At 42.8% G+C, this 21,440-nt stretch overlaps 1 long non-coding RNA gene across 1 annotated transcript; it reads left to right on the forward strand.

Annotated features, from left to right (window-relative positions):
* Positions 1-1,390: 1,390 nt before the first annotated feature.
* On the forward strand, positions 1,391-21,210 carry LOC122456856. Its single transcript, XR_006275963.1, has 3 exons — positions 1,391-1,564; positions 16,102-16,106; positions 21,200-21,210. It is a non-coding gene; the product is annotated as an uncharacterized LOC122456856 (long non-coding RNA).
* Positions 21,211-21,440: the final 230 nt, after the last annotated feature.

Raw genomic sequence — 21,440 nt, forward strand, 5'->3', positions numbered from 1 at the left:
GGGTTGCCAGTAGGACCCAGAGTGTAGAAAATGGCGTCTGCTGCTGTTGCATCTGGATTCTCTCTGCTCTAGATGCACAGAGATGGTGGGGTGCTGTGCTGGAGGAAGGAGGGCACAAGAGACAGAACAGGCAGGCAGGAGAAAAGGTGAGAGGGAATAACAGAAAGCAGCAGGAGCTGCAGGGAGAGAGAGGAGGAGGAGCCTCTTATGTACCTCTCTAGCACCCCCAGGGGCCTGGACCGATTAACCCCAGCTTGTCAGGGAGCTTCCTGTGTCCTGCTGCTTCCCTGAACCCACTTGAGGAGAACAGGCACTTAACTGAAGTAGTAGGATCCAGTTAGGCCCTTAAGATGCTGATATCTTCCCTCACTCAGGCCCTGCTACCAGCCTGCTTATTTGTCCCCTTCAACTGAGTGTTGAGAGCCACTATAGCTGGCAGAGAACAGCAGTCATGAGTGAAAGAAGAAAACGCCCCTCTGGGGCAGCATTCAGAAAAAGAAAGAAAGCAAAGGAAGCTTTTCTATCTAAGCAGGAAGGAGCTCTCCTGAGATACATAGACACAAATGGTCACGGTGAGCCTTCCGGCCCCAGTGGGGATGTGAGTGGTGAGGAGATGCCTGATCTTCCAGTTAGTCAAAGTGCAGGTGACTGACAGCTACTGCGGCATCTATAACTCCATCTCAAATGTATGTAACCATGCACATTCCTGAAGAAAAGTGTAGCTCAGAGAAGAGTGTGTGGTGGAGGTGCAAGAAACAGCTGTTTCTGAGTTAAGTTCCTTAAGTCTAGATGATCCAGGACTGTGGACCTACTTGAGCAGTAGCCTGAGGGACTTCCTTGTAGTACATGGGCCACAGCAAGTGAAAAACTTCATGTTCCCCAAGACAATGAAAATAGAAGTTTCCATCCAACACATTACTGGCGTGAAATCCCCTGGTGACAAAGTGGAGAGGCCATAGCTTATGTACTCAAAAACCCAGAATGCTGCATACTGTTTTTGTTGCAAACTCTTCCAGTCTAATGTTCCAGCCACATTGGGTTCTACAGGAACAAAAAGAAAAGGAGTACTTGTGGCACCTTAGAGACAAACAAATTTATTCATCCGATGAAGTGAGCTGTAGCTCACGAAAGCTTATGCTCAAATAAATTTGTTAGTCTCTAAGGTGCCACAAGTACTCCTTTTCTTTTTGCGAATACAGACTAACACGGCTGCTACTCTGAAACCTACAGGAACAAAGGACTGGAAAAATCTGGCTAGAAATCTGGCATGCCATGAGAAGAGAACAAATCACCAGAGAGCATGAGATGAGGCTAAGGTTAAAGGCCACCATAGATAATCACAGATATCAAGAAAAGATTGCATCAGAGTCTCTTTACTGACAAAATGTTCTGAAAAGGCTCATTGCTTTGTGAGAATGCTTGCTACTCAAAACCTAGCACTGCATGGAACTTCAGATCAGCTGTATGTGCCAAACAATGGAAACTTCCTTAAAATTGTGGAGCTGATGGCTAAGTTTGATGCTGTACTGCAGGAGCATCTTAGAAGAGTCACCACCAAAGAAATGTACATACACCACTACTTGGAAAAACAATTCAAAATGAGATCATACAGTTACTGGCAACAAAAGTCAAACAGAAGATTGTGGCAGATTTGAAGTCTGCAAGATATTACTCTTGCATAATGACAGGTTTCAGAGTAGCAGCCAGGTTAGTCTGTATTCGCAAAAAGAAAAGGAGTACTTGTGGCACCTTAGAGACTAATGTGGGGTGGGGTGGGGGGAGAAATAACAATGCCCTTCTGCCATGTACATTGGTCAAACTGGACAGTCTCTACGTAAAAGAATAAATGGACACAAATCAGACATCAAGAATTATAACATTCAAAAACCAGTTGGAGAACACTTCAATCTCTCCGGTCACTCGATTACAGAACTGAGAGTGGCTATCCTTCAACAAAAAAACGTCAAAAACAGACTCCAGGGAGAGACTGCTGAATTGGAATTAATTTGCAAACTGGATACAATTAACTTAGGCTTGAATAGAGACTGGGAGTGGATGAGTCATTACACAAAGTAAAACTATTTCCCCATGTTATTTCTCTTCCCCTCCCCCCCACTGTTCCTCAGATTTTCTTGTTAACTGCTGGAAATGGCCCACCTTGCTTGTCACCATGAAAGGTTTTCCTCCTCCCCCTTTCCCCCCACTGGTGATGGCTCATCTTAAGTTATCACTCTCCTTACAGTGTGTATGATAAAACCCATTGTTTCATGTTCTCTGTGTGTGTATATAAATCTCCCCACTGTATTTTCCACCGAATGCATCCGATGAAGTGAGCTGTAGCTCACGAAAGCTTATGCTCAAATAAATGTGTTAGTCTCTAAGGTGCCACAAGTACTCCTTTTCTTTTTAAGATATTACTCTGTTATTCTGGACTACACACCTGACATCAGCCATATGGAACAAATGACTTTAATGGTGTGTTTTGTAACAACAACAGAACCTAGTGAAAATGTCCCTGCAATGGTGACTCTCGGAGAGCATTTTTTTGAATGTTTTGTCATTGATGATACTGCAGGAGCTGATATGACAAATGTGCTTCTTAAAAAGCTGGAAGATACGGGAATTGTGATAGCTGACGTGAGAGGTCTGGGCTACGATAATGGTGCCATCATGAGAGGAAAGAACAGAGGAGTGCAGACATGGATCTGAGAGTTAAACCCTCAAACTTTTTTTGTCTCATACAGTTCTCATTCATTGAACTTGGTGGTCAGTGATGCAGCATCAGCTTCTAGTGAGGCCGCTGAATTTTTTAATGTAATTCAAAGCATCTATGTATTTTTTCAACTCATCGATGGCAAATTTTGAAGCAACATCTGGGAACATCCTCTCTGACACTGAAACCACTGAGTGCCACATGATGGGAAAGTTGAGTGGAGGAGATAAAGCCTATCAAACACCAAATTGGGAAGATAGATGATAACATAGTTGCCATTAGGGAGAATTATGCTATGACAGGTACTGTTCGTTGGAGAACAGTGCCAGAGGGAAATGCAATCACCAGAAACATACATAACTGCAAATTTCTGTGTAACTTAGTTTTGTGGCATGACATACTGTCTGAAATAAATGTTGTAAGCAAGAGACTCCAAGGTGTTGACATTGATATATCTGGAGCAATGGAACGTCTGGACAAAGCAATCTCATACCTACAGTCTTACCGGTCAGATGAGGGATTTCAAAACGTTCTGAAGAGTGCACAGAAGTTGGCAGAGGAACTTCACACTGAAGCTATTTTCCCACCCATTCAAGAATACAAGAGTCACAGAAGAAGAAGATATTTTGGTTACAAGGCACAGGATAATCCAATAAGAGACTCCAAACAACAATTCAAAATTGAATTCTTTAACCAGGTGCTAGATTGTGCAATAGAGTGAGTTGAAGAATATTTCATGCAGTTCAAGGAACATAACAGTATATTTGGGATGTTGTATGATATTCCAAAACTCCTCACTATACCTGAAGAAGACCTACACCAGCAATGCAGGGCACTAGAGACAGTGTTGATACCTGATGACATGTGTGATATTGATACAAGTGATTTAGATGATGAACTGAAAGCCCTTTCAAGATACATTTCACAGGATCAACTCCAAAGACTGTTCTGGAATATATGTGCCCAAATAAGATAACCACCCTCTTTCCAAATGCTTTTGTTGCTCTGCACATACTTTTTCCTGTAACAGCTGCCAGTGGAGAACGCAGCTTCTCCAAACTGAAGTTAATAAAAACACATCTACACTCCACAATGACACAGGAGAGGCTGGTTGGCCTTGCAACCATCTCAACAGAGCATGAGCTGGCCCAGACTGTAGACCTGCAGCAGGAAGCAGTTCAAATCTTTGCAACCAAGAAGGCATGGAAAGCACCACTTTGATTATTCAAACAGATAAAAATGCCAGTGTTTACTTTGCAGACAAGAAAAGTTACATTTGCTGTTCAGGTGTTTGAAAGTTAAGTGTTACTTAAAATTTTCAAATGAGGCATTTTAAATTGTTAGTTCTCCTTTATTGGGGTAGGTAGCAGAGCAGTACCATGACAGGAGTAGAACAGGAAGAAGGCAGAATTGAGATCTTCCAAAGTTTTGCCCAAGCGAGGGGGTATGGGTGCGTCATTTGAGCTCCCCACCTCAGGTGCCAAAATGTTATGGACCAGCCCTGATCTGGAAGCAGCTGCATTAAGTGACAGAGATATCAGTAGAGATGAGAATTCTTCAAACGATGACAGGTGTAAAGTGGAATTTCTTTAAGACAAAAGAAGTTAGAGAAAGATGTGAAATCTGGTTATGGGGTTGGCTATAACAGAAAAGATTACAAGGGTGGGGACCCTGCATTCCTTTCTTTGGCATCCTATTGTCTTTGTGTCTTCTGCAAGCACAACCAAGGTGAGTCCAAACTAGCCGTCAGCCACCGATTAGATGCATGAGCAGGAAGCAGCTATCCAAGGAGTCACAACCTTGCTCTGTCCTGCTACATCAGCACTTCAGTGAACAGGGCTAAATGGAAGGCAGAAATCTGGGGGGGGGGCACATGACACCCCCCCATGTGTCACTTCTGAATAAGGCCCGTTGACAAGGAAGTTTACGCTGGGCAGAGGGACTTTCTGCACCTCAAGAACAGTTGGAGCCAGTGAACCCCTGAGTGCTCTTCTTTCTGTGCTATCACTTCACTCACACGCTCTCTCTGGAGCCACAATGCTGCCGGCAGAGACTGCTATTCCTCTTGTGCTCCCCAGCATTGCCAGACAAATTGTCTAGGTCTGGCATGGTGCACTCTGCCCTCACCCTTCTAATGTCCCCAATGCAGAGCCAGGCACATTTTGGTGCTAGTGCTATTGAACTGTCCTGTGTATTTAACAAACATAGCTCGGCTGAACCCATTTCTTAACGTTCGTTGCTTTGCTGACAAAGGGGACAGTTCTGAAGTGAGCTGTAGCTCACGAAAGCTTATGCTCTAATAAATTTGTTAGTCTCTAAGGTGCCACAAGTACTCCTTTTCTTTCTCCAGTGGCAGATACAGCCGCCGAGTGTAATGTCCCACTATCAGCAGGGGAAGACTTACGTGAATACAGAGGAGTTACAGTGTAGCCGCTGCTTCTGGTGCTGGGAGTGGTGGATTGCAGAGCCATATATGAGTGGAGGCATGAGCTAGCTAGAGATGGTCAAAAGTTTTCAAACTGAGAGGCTTTATGTAGGAAAAACAGCCCTTTCCCCTCTGAAAATGAAAATTTTTGCAAAATAGCGACAGGGTTTAATGTTTCTTTTGGCAAAAGCTCCCCCCCAAACCCCCTGCATTTTAATGAAACGTTGGATCGTAATGGTTACTAAAGGTTTTTTCTTTTATTGAAAACTGGGTGTTTGGTAAACGTGAAATTTCAATTGTGGTTTTGACAGTATATTTTGGGGGGATGATAAATTCTACTAAGATTAAAAATCAAGCAAAAATGGGTTTATCTGGAACCTTTTGAACTGAAAACAACTTTGGAGGTTTCTAAGTTTTTCATAAAATTTATGTTTTTTATTTTTCAACCAGCTCTAGTGCTAGTGCAATGCAGCCGCTAAGGGAGCATCATCATGCTGCCCCCTAGTGGCAATTAATTGCTTACACTTAAGGGTTGCTCCTTTAGCTCTGGTGATAACGGGTGGTGCTTGCAATGCTAAAGGTCACGGGTTCTATCCCTACTGATGTGGCTGTAGTGTGACCTTTATGTAGCATCTGTGTCACCTGGATTCTTCAAAACTGGATTGAAAAACAGCAGTGGCCCTGTAATGTAATTTGGTCCCTTTTGTGTGCATGCATTATGAGATGGTCTTTAATTACACAGATCAAATAACATTTTCCCCCATGAGTTCTGTGCCTAATTCAGTTCACAAATTGGACTCAAAAGAGACCTGAAATACGGTTGCATGGGCAATCTTCAATCTTGATGGTTACTGTTCTGTTTGTTCCCTCTGAAGCACCTGGCATTGGCCACTATTAGAAGACAGGATACTGGGATAGATGGACCTTTGGTCTGACCCAGTATGGCCATTCTTACGTTCTTACATGTCCTAATTTTTGAGTGCTTGACTTTGCAATCTTCCAACAAATCTATTCCTTTTCCCCACCACTGCCCTCCCTTAATTTGGAATAAAAATAAAATTTTGTTTGTATAAGAGCATGGGAGTTACATGAGCAACCCAGTATTGAATAGAATCAAATTTTTGTTATTCTGGGTAGATTTGGCTTTTGTCAACTTTAGTTTACACTGGCCCAAATCTTGAGACCCTCATTCAGTATTTACTCGACCAAATAACAGGTCTGTACAGTGGAAGTTTGCCTGATGTATTTTTTAACTTGGAAATTCCTAAAGCAGGTTCTTACGGAAGAGAACTAGAATATGCCCATGGAAGGAAATTGAATAAGGATCTCAAGATGTGGCCCATTGAAAATTCTCTCCTCTCTAGAAGAGCTCATGACAAGAAAGTTAAAATGATGGGCTGTGTAATTCTGATTTATCGTAATATACATGATATGAGCAATTTGCCCTGGAGGGACCTGAACTGCTAGTCACAGAAAACAAAAATGAATGTGACAAGCCTCTCACTTTTTCTCTGCAGGTTTTCTAGAGATGGGCGGATGGGTCATCGTAACTGGGATTCATACAAGAGAGGTTTCGGGAAACAGCTGACAGAATTTTGGTTGGGAAATGACAATAGTCACATGCTGACATCACTTAGTAAAGAAATTACTGGCTCACTTTTGCTTAAGAGCTCCTTCCTGCCATACCCCCGCCCCCCCTTTGTAACATGGCTTAGAGTGATCATAACAATTCCTGTAGCTCTTACATAGTAATTTTCATTGGTAGATCTCAAAGTGCTTTACCAAGTATCATTGCACATAAACCAAGGCACAAAGACACAAAGTAATTTGCCCAAGATCATACAAGCAAGTCTTGCTGGCCAGAAGAGTCAGCAGGTCACTGAATACCCAGCTCCACTGTGGGATTCCACAGGGAACCCAGCCTTTGCAGCTCTGCTCAGCTCTGTCTCTTGTCACATTCCCTCTCCCTGCCCTTCCCCTTATTCCTGATGGTTCCCTCCAGCTCCCATTAGACTCTAAGATCCAGAATTCTGTCCTAATCACTGGGCAAGGAGTCTCATTTGAACCAATGGAGCCAGGACAGAAACTGCATTTGTGTTGTGCTGACTTGCCACTGGACTGGGGCTGGTGGTGGCCATAGAGGAATGGATGCTATAGATTCTGATCTCCTGCCTGGGAGAAGGGTGTTAGATGTGGGTTCTGTTTGCTACTGGAAAGATGAGAGTGGGGGATGGAAACTGGGTTAGCTAAGGCACTCCCAGAGTCAGCCTAGGGGTGACAGGCTGGTGAGTCATGCTCAGGTGGGTGAGGGTCACCACAAATAAACCCAGCATTGTGCAAAGTGTTCTTGGCACGGAGTGAATATTTCACATTACTCCTATGTTCACCAGGAAATAACGAGCTGCGTCTTGACCCCAGAGATGTCGAAAACAGGACCTACTTTGCCAAGGACGAGTGATTCAACATTTTGGGAGAATCAGAACAATACAAACCCATTCTAAGGGACATGCTGGCAGGCAATGCAGGTAGGTGCTGGATGTGCTTACATGCCCATCTAATGGAGACATAGGACATCCTGCAGCAGAAACAAACCAAGTCCCACCCTGGTCCAGGGCTGCAGCACTGAGTTTATAAAATAAAGAAAAAAATGACCCTAAGTTAAATGATAACATTGTCTCTCTAAAGGGACAATGTTTTCATAGATTCATAGATACTAAGGTCAGAAGGGACCATTCTGACATCTAGTCTGACCTCCTGCACAATGCAGGCCACAGAATCTCACCCACCCACTTCTACAAAAAAACCTCACCTATGTCTGAGCTATTGAAGTCCTCAAATCGTGGTTTAAAGACTTCAAGGAGCAGAGAATCCTCCCTCAAGTGACCCGTGCCCCATGCTACAGAGGAAGGCGAAAAACCTCCAGGGCCTCTCCAATCTGCCCTGGAGGAAAATTCCTTCCCGACCCCAAATATGGCGATCAGCTAAACCCTGAGCATATGGGCAAGATTCATCAGCCAGATACTACAGAAAATTCTTTCCTGGGTAACTCAGATCCCATTCATCTAATATCCAATCTCAGGGGATTAGGCCTATTTACCCTGAATATTTAAAGATCAATTACTTACCAAAATCCCATTATCCCATCATACCATCTCCTCCATAAACTTATCGAGTAGAATCTTAAAACCAGATAGATCTTTTGCCCCCACTGCTTCCCTTGGAAGGCTATTCCAAAACTTCACTCCTCTGATGGTTAGAAACCTTCGTCTAATTTCAAGTCTAAACTTCCTGGTGGCCAGTTTATACCCATTTGTTTTTGTGTCCACATTGGTGCTGAGCTTAAATAATTCCTCTCCCTCTCCGATATTTATCCCTCTGATATATTTATAGAGAGCAATCATGTCTCCCCTCAACCTTCTTTTAGTTTGGCTAAACAAGCCAAGCTCCTTAAGTCTCCTTTCATAAGACAAATTTTCCATTCCTCGGATCATCCTAGTAGCCCTTCTCTGTACCTGCTCCAGTTTGAATTCATCCTTCTTAAACATGGGAGACCAGAACTGCACACAGTATTCCAGGTGAGGTCTCACTAGTGCCTTGTATAATGGTACTAAAACCTCCTTATCCCTACTGGAAATACCTCTCCTGATGCATGCCAAAACTGCATTAGCTTTTTTCACAGCCATATCACATTGGCAGCTCATAGTCATCCTATGATCAACCAATACTCCAAGGTCCTTCTCCTCCTCCATTACTTCTAATTGATGCGTCCCCAGTTTATAACTAAAATTCTTATTATTAATCCCTAAATGCATAACCTTACACTTCTCATTATTAAATTTCATCCTATTACTATTACTCCAGTTTACAAGGTCATCCAGATATCCCGATCCTTCTCTGAATTGTCAATACCTCCCAGCTTTGTATCATCCGCAAACTTTATTAGCACATTCCCACTTTTTGTGCCGAGGTCAGTAATAAAAAGATTGGTCCCAAAATTGATCCCTGAGGATCTCCACTAGTAACCTCCCTCCAGCCTGACAGTTAATCTTTCAGTAGGATCCATTGTAGTCTCCCCTTTAACCAATTCTTATCCACCTTTCAGTGTTCATATTGATCCCCATCTTTTCCAATTTAACTAATAATTCCCCATGTGGCACAGTATCAAACGCCTTACTGAAATCTAGGTAAATTAGATCCACTGCATGTCCTTTGTCTAAAAAATCTGTTACTTTCTCAAAAAAAGAAATCAGGTTGGTTTGGCACAATCTACCTTTTGTAAAACCATGTTGTATTTTGTCCCATTTACCATTGACTTCAATGTCCTTAACTATTTTCTCCTTCAAAATTTTTTCCAGGACCTTGCGTACCACAGATATCAAACTAACAGGCCTGTAGTTACCCAGATCACTTTTTTTTCCTTTCTTAAAAATAGGAACTATATTAGCAATTCTCCAATCATACGGTACAACTCCTGAGTTTACAGATTCATTAAAAATTCTTACTAAAAGGCTTGCAATTTCAGGTGCCAATTCCTTTAATATTCTTGGATGAAGATTATCTGGGCCCCCTGATTTAGTCCCATTAAACTGTTTGAGTTTCACTTCTACCTCAGATATGGTAATATCTACCTCCATATCCTCATTCCCATTTGTCATGCCACCATTATCCCTAAAATCCTCTTTAGCCTTATTAAAGACTGAGGCAAAGTATTTGTGTAGTTATTGGGCCATGCCTAGATTATCTTTAACCTCCACTCCATTCTCAGTGTTTAGTGGCCCCACTTCTTCTTTCTTAGTTTTCTTCTTATTTATATGGCTATAGAACCTTTTCTATTGCTTTTGCAAGGTCCAACTCTACTTGACTTTCAGCCTGTCTCACTTTATCCCTACATGTTCTGACCTCAATAAGGTAGCTTTCCTTGCTGATCCCTCCTATCTTTCACTCCCTGTATGCTTTCTGCTTCTTCTTAATCACCTCTCTAAGATGCTTGCTCATCCAGCTTGGTCTACAACTCCTGCCTATGAATTTTTTCCCCTTTCTTGGGATACAGGCTTCTGATAGCTTCTGCAGCTTTGATTTAAAGTAATCCCAGGCCTCCTCTACCTTTAGATCCATAAATTCTTCAGTCCAATCCACTTCCCTAACTAATTTCCTTAATTTTTGAAAGTCATCCCTTTTGAAATCAAAAACCCTAGTTGCAGATTTATTTTTGTTAATCCTTCCGTTCAGTTTGAACTGAATTAGCTCATGATCACTTGAACCAAGATTATCCCCTACAACCATTTCTTCATTGAGGTCCTCACTACTCACCAAAACCAAATCTAAAATGGCATCCCCTCTAGTCGGTTCAGCAACTACTTGATGAAGGAATCCATCAGCTATCGCATCTAGGAAATCTGAGCCCTATTATTATTACTAGCACTGGCTCTCCAGTCTATATCTGGGAAGTTAAAGTCTCCCATGATCACGCAGTTTCCATTAGTATTTACTTTATTAAAAACATTAAAAAGGACTCTTTCCATATCCAAATTAGATCCCGGAGGTCTATAGCACACCCCAAGCACTATCGTAGGAGAGGCTTTACTAGTTATCTTCCCCAATGTAATTTTTGCCCAGACGGACTCTGTTTTATCCATTGCATTGCTTCTTAATTCTTTACATTCTACCTCATCATTGATATACAATGCTACTCCACCACCTTTACCTTTATTTCTGTCTTTCCTAAACAGCACATACCCTTCAATACCTGTAGTCCAGTCATGACTACTATTCCACCATGTTTCTGTTATCCCTATAATATCTGGTTTCACTTCCTGCACCAGTAGCTCTAGTTCCTCCATTTTGTTACCTAGGCTCCTCGCATTGGTGTACAAACATCTTAATTTTTGCTGTTTGGCCTCGCTCACATTTTGTACCCTATTAGGCACAGTCATTCTACAGCCAGTATAACCTATTAGCATCCGATGAAGTGAGCTGTAGCTCACAAAAGCTTATGCTCAAATAAATTTGTTAGTTTCTAAGGTACCACAAGTACTCCTTTTCTTTTTGCAAATACAGACTAACACGGCTGCTACTCTGAAACCTATTAGACTGGTATCCACACTGCCCTTCCTCCTCATATACATTCTCCTACCTACGGCTGTATTCTTTCTTACTTTGTTTTCTTCCCTCTCAATGCTAAAATCTGGCGTAGAGATTACCTGTACATCTCCCAACCATCTCCCCCAAATTCCTAGTTTAAAGCTCTCTTAATCAGTTGTGCCAGCCTCCTTCCTAGAAGTCTATTTCCTTCCCTACTCAGATGAAATCCATCCCGAGAGAACTGTCCTCTGTCCATGAATGCCTCCCAGTGGCCATACATCCCAAAGCCCTCCTTATAGCACCACTGCCTAAACCATCTGTTGATAGTCATAATCTTGTCACACCTTTGTTGCCCTTCTCTAGGAACAGGCAGAATCCCACTAAAGATCACCTGAGCCTCTATTTCCTTAAGTGTCTTCCCCAGCCTATCATAGTCTCCCTTAATACTTTCCAGCAAGAATCTAGCTGTATCATTTGTTCTCACATGAAGGATAATGTTATATGTTGAAATCAGAGCCTTAAAGCTCCAGCTTCTCACCATGGAACTGGGAGGAGAGGGCGAGAAAAGTGCTTCCACCTGTCCTCTGAGACCCTCCAGACCACTTCCTGTTCCTGTTTAAATACCTGCCCTGTGTTTATATCAAGTGAGAACCTCTTCACTCCAATCAGCAGGCGGCGCAGTCCTGAGGGGCAAGCAGGCCCTTGACCTGATCCAAAATCAGTGCATGAGGGTCCTCAGCCCAGTCTCCTCCTGCCCTAAATGCTCTGCAAAGGATCTAGCATAAGCCAATAGGTGCTCATGCTGATAAGGCCAGGGAACTGAAAGGTGCTCATGTATTCCTGTCTGTCTGCCCCGCTCTTCTCGGTGTTAGTCTCCGTGTCTCTTCTCACAGAAATACACAGGCAAATACAGCAGACAAACATTTGTGGATACTCAGGGCATGTGGGAGCGATAGTGTGGGAGCAGTAGGATGTCAAGTCCTATGCATGGGGCTTAGGGGAGGTAACATTGGCTTGCATCCTCTTGCATTTGTCTCTGTGGTGAAGCAATGCTGTTGCTTCATTATCGGAAGCATGTGTTAATAGGTGTTGGCTGATCGCCCTCTCAGTGAGCTGGGGAGCTGGCTTAGTGTTACATTTCCAGTTCTTTCTGAAGTCGGTTTGATAAAGGAAAAGCAGGTGCAGTTTAAAGAGCTGCTGCTTTAGTTTAATGTTTGCTTGTAGCTTGACAGTTGCTAGCATTGTTCTCAATCAATTGGAAATGATGGAGTTGGTGTTTGTGGATGCCACGATTATACCAATCATAGCGCGTATTGAAACCACCAATGAAGTTGCGAATTTGTAAAAAAACTAAAACCAAGTTCATATGGGGGCAGCAATTATTTCAGGGCCAAGGGGCGGCAAAATCATTAATCCGACATTCGGACAACAAAAGTATCCCCCACTCCTTCCATAGCAAAAAATATGAAATGACTTCATTTTATGAAGCAATATAATGGTAGGCCAACAAGTGCTGCTGTACTTCCTGAAAAAGTATGGGTCAGCTTGTCCTTTCCTTGCATCAGTTTATATGCTGGGTCCCCCGAGATCTGGTTAGCCCTGGGCTAAGTACTGTAGTTTATATCTTTGCCTGGGGCCAAATGCTGAACCCTTGGTGCCACGAGTCAAGTGTTCTCCTGAGGATGAAATAAAAGGGTCCCAATCTAGCCATTTAATATGTCCACTTACCTCCCACTGAAGCCAATGTTGCGGGCAGGAAGGCTAAGGCAGGGTCCTATGCTCAAAAGTTATTTCTGCAAAATGTGGACAAAATTCCTTCATTTTTCTAAAGTATGTTACAGTGAAAATTTAGAGCATACACCCTCTTCCATGTGGGTCAGTTATATGCCTGGCTGGTTTTTGTTGTGGATATTTGCTTTGCAGCTATCAATATTAGCTTTGTGAGGCAGGGCGTTGCTGTTATCCCCATTTCACAGGTGGGGAACTGAGGCTTAGAGAGACTGAGTGACTTGCTCAAGGTTACACAGGAACTCTGTGGTGGAGCAGGCAATTTAATACAGGTTTCCTGAGTCTCAGGCTAGTGCCCTAACCACAGGACCACGCCTTCTTTCTGTGGAGAGCATACGGAGAAAGCTGGAGTTTGCCAACAGCATAGGAAATGTTACTCCTGGGGGGATTCAGTGCACAATATTTTAAAATTCTGCATATTTTATTTGTCAAAGTAACACAATATAATCATGCCAGTTTCAATTACTGTATTTTGGTAATTTATTTCAAAATACCTATCAACAAGTATGTCTGTAACAACACAGACAACAAAAAAGATTCAGGAAATGTTTTTTGACAAATAGATTCCTTACGAGGCATATTAATACAGAACTTTGAGTAATGATTCATTTAAACTACAATACAGAACCGTATTTCCCACACCCCTCTGAAGCAGTGCAAAGGCTTGGGGAAGTCAGGGGTAATGAAGGAGCTGAGGGAGAGGGAAGTAATTGCTGGGAAGGAGCCTGGGAGTGAACCAGGAGGGTTGTTGTATGGAACAGTGGGTTTTTTTGGGGGGGGATTGTTAGGGAGTTGGGGAGCCTCCCCCATGCAGACCTTGGCTTACCTCTAGCCTCTCTCATTCAGTCAGGCACATCTGCCCCTGTCTCCATGTGTCCTTGTACCCCTACTCGCCACCCTCCTCTCCCCTTTCCCCATGTGTCCCTGCTCCCCCAGTCCCATTCAGCCCCAACCCCAGCCTGTGACCCCCAGAAGCCCAATTGCAATTGGTTACATTGACCCAAAGCGTCACTGTAACTCACCCATTACACCGACTTAATAACTCCACCTCTGTGAGATTCATAACGCTTTTGGGTCTCTAAGGTGCCACAAGTACTCCTTTTCTTTTTTGCAAATACAGACTAACACGGCTGCTACTCTGAAAATTGAATAGTGATTTGAAGAGGAAAAGAAAGGAGATTTTGCCTTTTTTCACTTTTTCGTGATGTCTAAGGAAGCCCAAACTTTTTCTTTAGCTCTTGGAGTTTTCTTCTGCTGGCTTTTGACCTTAGAAATAGCATGTTGTGCCTTGTCTTCTCAGTTTTGATGGATGTCTCCCATGACAACCCAGAGATATGGACTGGGAGTACATAACCATTTTTTCAGTTCAACCTCTCAATAAAAACATTCAAGTTGATGAAGTAGATGTGGTATATCTTGACTTTAATTAGGCTTTTGATACTGTCCCGCATGACCTCCTACATGTTATGATGCCTCAGGCTGATTTGCTACTTTAAAAAAGTGCCAGGCAAATGAATAGTGTAAAATCAGAGAGACACGCCAATGAAGTGAGCTGTAGCTCACGAAAGCTTATGCTCAAATAAATTTGTTAGTCTCTAAGGTGCCACAAGTCCTCCTTTTCTTTTTGCGAATACAGACTAACACGGCTGCTATTCTGAAATAAATGTAACATACTAGATTGATAGGATTTGAATTAGCAACATCTAACCCTGATGATACAAACAGTCGACCAAGTTTCCATACACAGGCTAGAATGCCCTTTAGCCTGGGACCCGCACTTCCCCTGTTCCGTCTTTGTTCCTCAGATATTTCCAGGAGTTCTCTTGTGTGGGGAGCGAGGCCAAGAGATGATGTCACTCCCACCTTATATAGCTTTTCCATATAGAGGGAATCCTTTTTTTCCAAGCTCAGTTCCCAGTCCAGTTTGTGGGAAACTACAAGCACCAAAATGGAGTTCATTGTCATGTGGTCTGGTCACATGCCCTTGCATGCCCTGCTGAGTCACGGCAGCCATTACTCATAGGCTGTCTGGAGCATTCACAGGAAGACCAAACTCTTTCATAATCCATTGTCTTTGCTGATGGACCATCAGCACTGTCTAGCTTCTTCATTGTTGTACCTGAAAGGCTAGTTGTGGGTGCTACCCAGAGTAAGCACATTTGAAATACAGATATATAGTCAATATTCATAACTCCAGATACAAAAATGATACATGCATGTGACTAGGATAAACATATTCAGCAAATCTTACCTTTTTTATAGATACCTCACAAGACACATTTTGTACAAAATGGATTATAACTATGTCATAATAACAGGTTTCAGAGTAGCAGCCGTGTTAGTCTGTATTCGCAAAAAGAAAAGGAGTACTTGTGGCACCTTAGAGACTAACAAATTTATTAGAGCATAAGCTTTCCGATGAAGTGAGCTGTAGCTCTCGAAAGCTTATGCTCTAATAAATTTGTTAGTCTCTAAGGTGCCACAAGTACTCCTTTTCTTTATGTCATAATAATATCATAATGATACCACTATGATGAATATGCGGTGTAGTGTCACAGCCACCATTTACCTTTGCAAGTAAATGCAAAACTGTTAATGTACAGGGCCGTGTTCTTTCCAGGCTTACAATGGGCTGTAAATGGTATCCATTTGCATGTGGCAGGCAACTTGTCTAACTAAAGAGGAGAAGACATGCAGGAAAGATTTCATTGTGACTCATTGGTATGACAGGTTTCAGAGTGGTAGCTGTGTTAATCTGTATCAGCAAAAAGAATGAGGAGTACTTGTAGCACCTTAGAGACTAACAAATATATATCTATATCTATATCTATATCTATATGTTCCTACTGTATTTTCCATTGCATGCATCTGATGAAGTTGGGTTTTAGCCAACAAAAGCTTATGCCCAAATAAATGTGTTAGTCTCTAAGGTGCCACAAGTACTCCTCATTCTTTTTATTGGTATGAAAGGAGCACTAAGAGACTCTAACCATGATCGGGGTTCTATTGTACTGCAACAATGGGGCTAATAATATTTCCTTTCTCCCACCCTTCACTTAACTTGTCTATTTATGTTGTAATATCTTTGGGGTAGGGACTGTCTCCTAGTAGGGGTATGCACAACAGCTAACATAATAGGGTTCCAATCTGAGATGAGACCTCCAAGGGCTACCGCCATGCAAATAACATTATACCATTTCAGTGTTAGAAGCTGGGACTAGAAATCAGGGGATGGATTACTCAGTAATTTCTCTGTTTTGTTCACTCCCTCTGAAGCATCTGACCCTGGTGACTCTTGGAAGAGAGGATACTGGGACCATTGGTCTGACATAATATGGCTGTACTTATGGTCTCATATTAAATTCACCCAGTCCTGTTCTCCCTCTTCACCCAAAGGTTCCCACTGAAGCCAACAGGGGACTTGAAGTGATGAAGAAGGTCAGATTGGGCTCATTACTTGGGACCCTACTGTAATGTTCCAACAGATTCGTTCACATGAATTAACTTGGGGCGGAAGGGTTAAGACTGGCTCTGTTCAATAATCGTCATTGCAGGAGAGTGCATTTGCCATGTGGATGAAGCAATGGCTGCTACTCTAATATTTGAATGTCTCCTAGCAGACCATTTAATTAGCTATGGCTGTGAAGCCTGCAACATAAACATTTCAGTGGACACTGCTGGAATGTGGAGAGTGGGAAGGAGATGCTGAGACAACAGAGGAGGAGATTAGTGCTCCATGGCTAGTGCATATAAAAGCCTTGCAGAGACTGAACTGCTAAGCAGAGGAAAAATTGGTGAGAAGACAAGCAGAGCTGCCACTGCAGAGACCAGCACCAGCCATGTGGAGAGCTGCCCAGAAAACACTCATCGCTTTGCTCTGCATATCCACTGTTGTTTGTGCTGCTAAAGACACCTATCCAGGTGAGTGACAAACATGTTAACAACAGCATTGCATATTATGGTTCTTGCTAACCTGGAGCCTGTAGAACCAGGAACTCCTTGCATTCAGCTGCCTTAAACATGCCTTCACTACCAAAGGGCAAATGATCACAGAAACATAGGGCTGTAAGGGACCTTGAGAAGTCATCTAGACTACCTTCCTGTACTGAGTCTCTAATCTTGCATCATTAGCCATTAGCATGGACTCTTGCATGGAGGCCCATTGAAGTCATTAGGATGAGCAGATCTTGATGCAGAGTTGGAACCTAATCTGCCAAACAACCATTGTCTACATGCTACCATGTCAGCTTACTCTCCACTCCTTTAACTGAAAAAAGAAAAGGAGTACTTGTGGCACCTTAGAGACTAACAAATTTATTTGAGCATAAGCTTTCGTGAGCTACAGCTCACTTCATTGGATGCATCTGATGAAGTGAGCTGTAGCTCACGAAAGCTTATGCTCAAATAAATTTGTTAAAGTTTTTCCACCGAATGCATCCAATGAAGTGAGCTGTAGTTCACGAAAGCTTATGCTCAAATAAATTTGTTAGTCTCTAAGGTGCCACAAGTACTCCTTTTCTTTTTTGCTGATTTGAAGGTATACATTGTCACCAAATGTGAAATAGTTATGGGTGAGGACAAAGTCACAAAGTTCAGCCACCAGGTTAGCCATGACATTATTGGGGATACTGTTCCTGATAGCTTGTAGTCCATCTTTGTGTGGAATGTTGGTGTAGAGGCTTCTACATCCATAGTGGCCAGGATGGTGTTTTCAGGAAGATCATTGATGGATTGTAGTTTCCTCAGGAAGTCAGTGGTGTCTCAAAGATAGCTGGGAGTGCTGGTAGTGTAGGGCCTGAAGAGGGAGTCTACATAGCCAGACAATCCTGCTGTCAGGGTGCCAATGCCTGAGATGATGGGGCATCCAGGATTTCCAGGTTTATGGATCTTGGGTAGCAGATAGAATACCCCAGGTCAGGGTTCCAGGGGTGTGTCTGTGCGGATTTGTTCTTATGCTTTTTCAGGGAGTTTCTTGAGCAAATGCTGTAGTTTCTTTTGGTAACCCTCAGTGGGATCAGAGGGTAATGGCTTGTAGAAAGTGGTGTTGGAGAGCTTCCTAGCAGCCTTTTGTTCATATTCTGACCTATTCATGATGACGACAGCACCTCCTTTGTCAGCCTTTTTGATTATGATGTCAGAGTTGTTTCTGAGGCTGTGGATGGCATTGTGTTCTGCACGACTGAGGTTATGGGGCAAGTGATGCTGCTTTTCCACAATTTCAGCCCGTGCACGTCGGCAAAAGCACTCTAGGTAGAAGTCCAGTCTATTGTTTCGACCTTCAGGAGGAGTCCACCCAGAATCCTTCTTTTTGTAGTCTTGGTAGGAAGGTCTCTGTGGGTTAGTATGTTGTTCAGAAGTGTGTTGGAAATATTCCTTGAGTCGGAGACATCGAAAATAGGATTCTAGGTCACCACAGAACTGTATCATGTTCGTGGGGGTGGAGGGGCAGAAGGAGAGACCCCGAGATAGGACAGATTCTTCTGCTGGGCTAAGAGTATAGTTGGATAGATTATCAATATTGCTGGGTGGGTTAAGGGAACCACTGTTGTGGCTCCATTGTGGCATGTACCAAAAGGACTGAAGGTAAAAAATCCATTACAATCTACATACCACACAGACTATGCTGACAGCTTGTGCCACACACTCTCAAAGAAACTGCAGAACCACCTGATCAACATCCTCTACAGCAAACAGGGAAAGATTAAGAATGAGCTCTCAAAACTAGATACTCTCATAAAAAAACAACCTTCCACACAAACTTCCTCGTGGCTGGACTTTACAAAAACTAGACAAGCCATTTATAACACACACTTTGCTTCTCTACAAAAGAAAAAGGACACTAAACTATCTAAACTACTACATGCCACAAGGGGCCACAACAGTGGTTCCCTTAACCCACCCAGCAATATTGTTAATCTATCCAACTATACTCTTCTAAGGAAGACTGATGCAGATACTTTATTTTGTTTAGGCAGAGGTGGGTTATTTTATTTCCAAGTTTTGAGGTTTCATTCTCAGTTCACCTTGGAGAATATTCAGTCTGCGTTTTCTGTGTTTGTAGGAGAACAGGGAGCTCAGGGGATCCCTGGGAAGGTGGGGCCAGCTGGCCCAAAGGGTAAAGTAACAAAACATAGACAACTTTGTTCTCTCATAAATAGCAGGAACTTCATTTTTAAACAAATATTAATTATGTGGTAAACCCAGGACAAACAGTGTGGTAAACCCAGGACAAACAGCTACAAAAAAGGGAGGGGTAGTAATTAGTCCCTGGGCATTAAAAGGCCTCTCCCTGTTCACTGGGGATATAACCACCAGGAAAATAAGATCCAACTGGAAAAGGGGTTGCTAGGGAGCTAATTAGGTTCAGCTGGCTCCAACTGGTGAAGACCTTTTTAAACCCTCCCCAGCGTGGAAGGAGAGGGAGGAGATAGTGAGAGAAGTTGTCAGTAGGCTAAGGGCAGCAAGATACCAAACCCTTCAAGGAAGGGAGGCTACGCTTCCTGGTCCCAGAAAGGAAGGAAAACAAACACAAGGGATTGATCAGGGAAAGGAATAACTGGACCCTGTGCTACCTGTAAGGATTTGCCTTGCCCAAGCCGGTGTCTCCAAGGCTAAAAAGGACTGAGTCTGCTGAGGAGAACAAGATACTTTGCCACAATTAGAGCTATTTGTAAAGCACCTATCCCTATAATATCTAGGCATCCAAACCACCATGGCTTCCCAGCTTCCCTTCACTATATATTTGAAAACAGAGGGGCCAAATTCTCCTCAATGTGACCATTGCAACCCTGTTGTTTATTATCACAACAGAACTTCCATTCTGATCCACTATCAAGATCACTGCCTCTCTGATCAGTTCTTATTGTTTATTCAAGGGGAAAGTGGTCCTGCTGGTCCCCCTGCCCTGAAAGGTGAGAAAACTCAGAGGTTCCTTCTCACTGCAGAGCAGGGCACTTTATGGCACTGATCATGGTGAAAAAGGGGATGGGAGCCACATTTTCCTCTCTGTTCCATCGCACAATCCTACTGAGGTATACGAGGGCCTGTGTACTATAGAGGGCAAGGCTAGGCCACGTTATAATGTCTGTTTCACAAGTGCCCAGTCAGTCAAAGGACATAACTGCATGAATCAAATTACGTGTGGCTAATATAGCTTCACTCATTTATTATTATTATTATTAGATAAATGAATAAATAATCTTATTTATTTTATTATGAATTTGTATCACTGTAGTGCGTACAGTCCCCAGTTATGGGTCAGGGCCCCCTTGTGCTAGGCACGGTATAAACAAACAGATACAACCATTTAGCTTGGGAACATTGGAGCCATACTACATAATGTTTTTTTTTTTTTGCCATATGCATGAATTGGTGGAATTGTTGTTTGGATTTAAACAACAATTTGTTAGTACTTAATCAATGGAAAAATGAGGGCAATTTGAGTGAGTGTTTTTCCTGCAGCAGTTCAGGATTAGCACTAAGGGGGAAATTTGACCCGTCCAGAAGGCAAGACAAGGTAAATGCATTCCTTAAGCCCCTCTTCGGTGCACTGAGTGGAAAGTAATTGGTGCTTAGGCCTTGCTCTGGCTCCCTGCCCAGTTAAAGCCCAAGTGGGTGCTGAAGTGAGAACTTGGATCAGGGAGATGATCTCTAAGCACAACAAGGATTTTAATGTGTATTCTTCTCGGCAAGAAAGGAGACCCTGGAGGACCCTAAAACAATAAGCGAGACCCTCTCCTTTATACTGGGAGGATCATTCCAGTTTCATTTCAGAGAAGCTAAAATTCAAGGGGCTCAGAAAACATCCTTTTTGAGTAATTTCCACACCAGAGTGAGCTCACCAATGTTCCTCTAGGTGAGCCTATGCCAGAGTGAAATAGCCCTGCCTGCAAAAACAGGTGGCCATCCAAATGTTGCAGCATCTGCTGTAACTCCAGGCACATGGCCTTGGGTGTTAGAGGGAATATTTATAATGTAAGTGAAATCTATAGATCTGATGGACACCCCAGAGAATGTTACATTCTCCTACCCCTCCTTATACTTCCCAAATGCAGGAAGGGGTGTGTTTGAATCCCAAGGAGTGGATCCTGTTTAAATGTCCATTTAGCATTATTAGTACTTTTTACAGATATTTTACCCTTCGTTTGACCAATATTTTCCCCTTTTCACTTGGAAGCATCATGCTTCTTCAGGCTGAATGGCTCAGGTAACAGATGTCTGTGCCATTTGTCTGAACATAGTTTGCACACCTGCAAACCTTTTATAGCTAATACTTTGCTATCCCAGCTATCACTCTTGGGATGGTTACGCAGTTTAAAAGGTTTCAGAGTAGCAGCCGTGTTAGTCTGTATTCACAAAAAGAAAAGAAGTACTTGTGGCACCTGAGAGACTAACAAATTTATTAGAGCATAAGCTTTCATGAGCTAGTGAGCT

Source organism: Dermochelys coriacea, chromosome 16 (assembly GCF_009764565.3).
Source record: "Dermochelys coriacea isolate rDerCor1 chromosome 16, rDerCor1.pri.v4, whole genome shotgun sequence".
Taxonomy (NCBI): Eukaryota; Metazoa; Chordata; order Testudines; family Dermochelyidae; genus Dermochelys; species Dermochelys coriacea.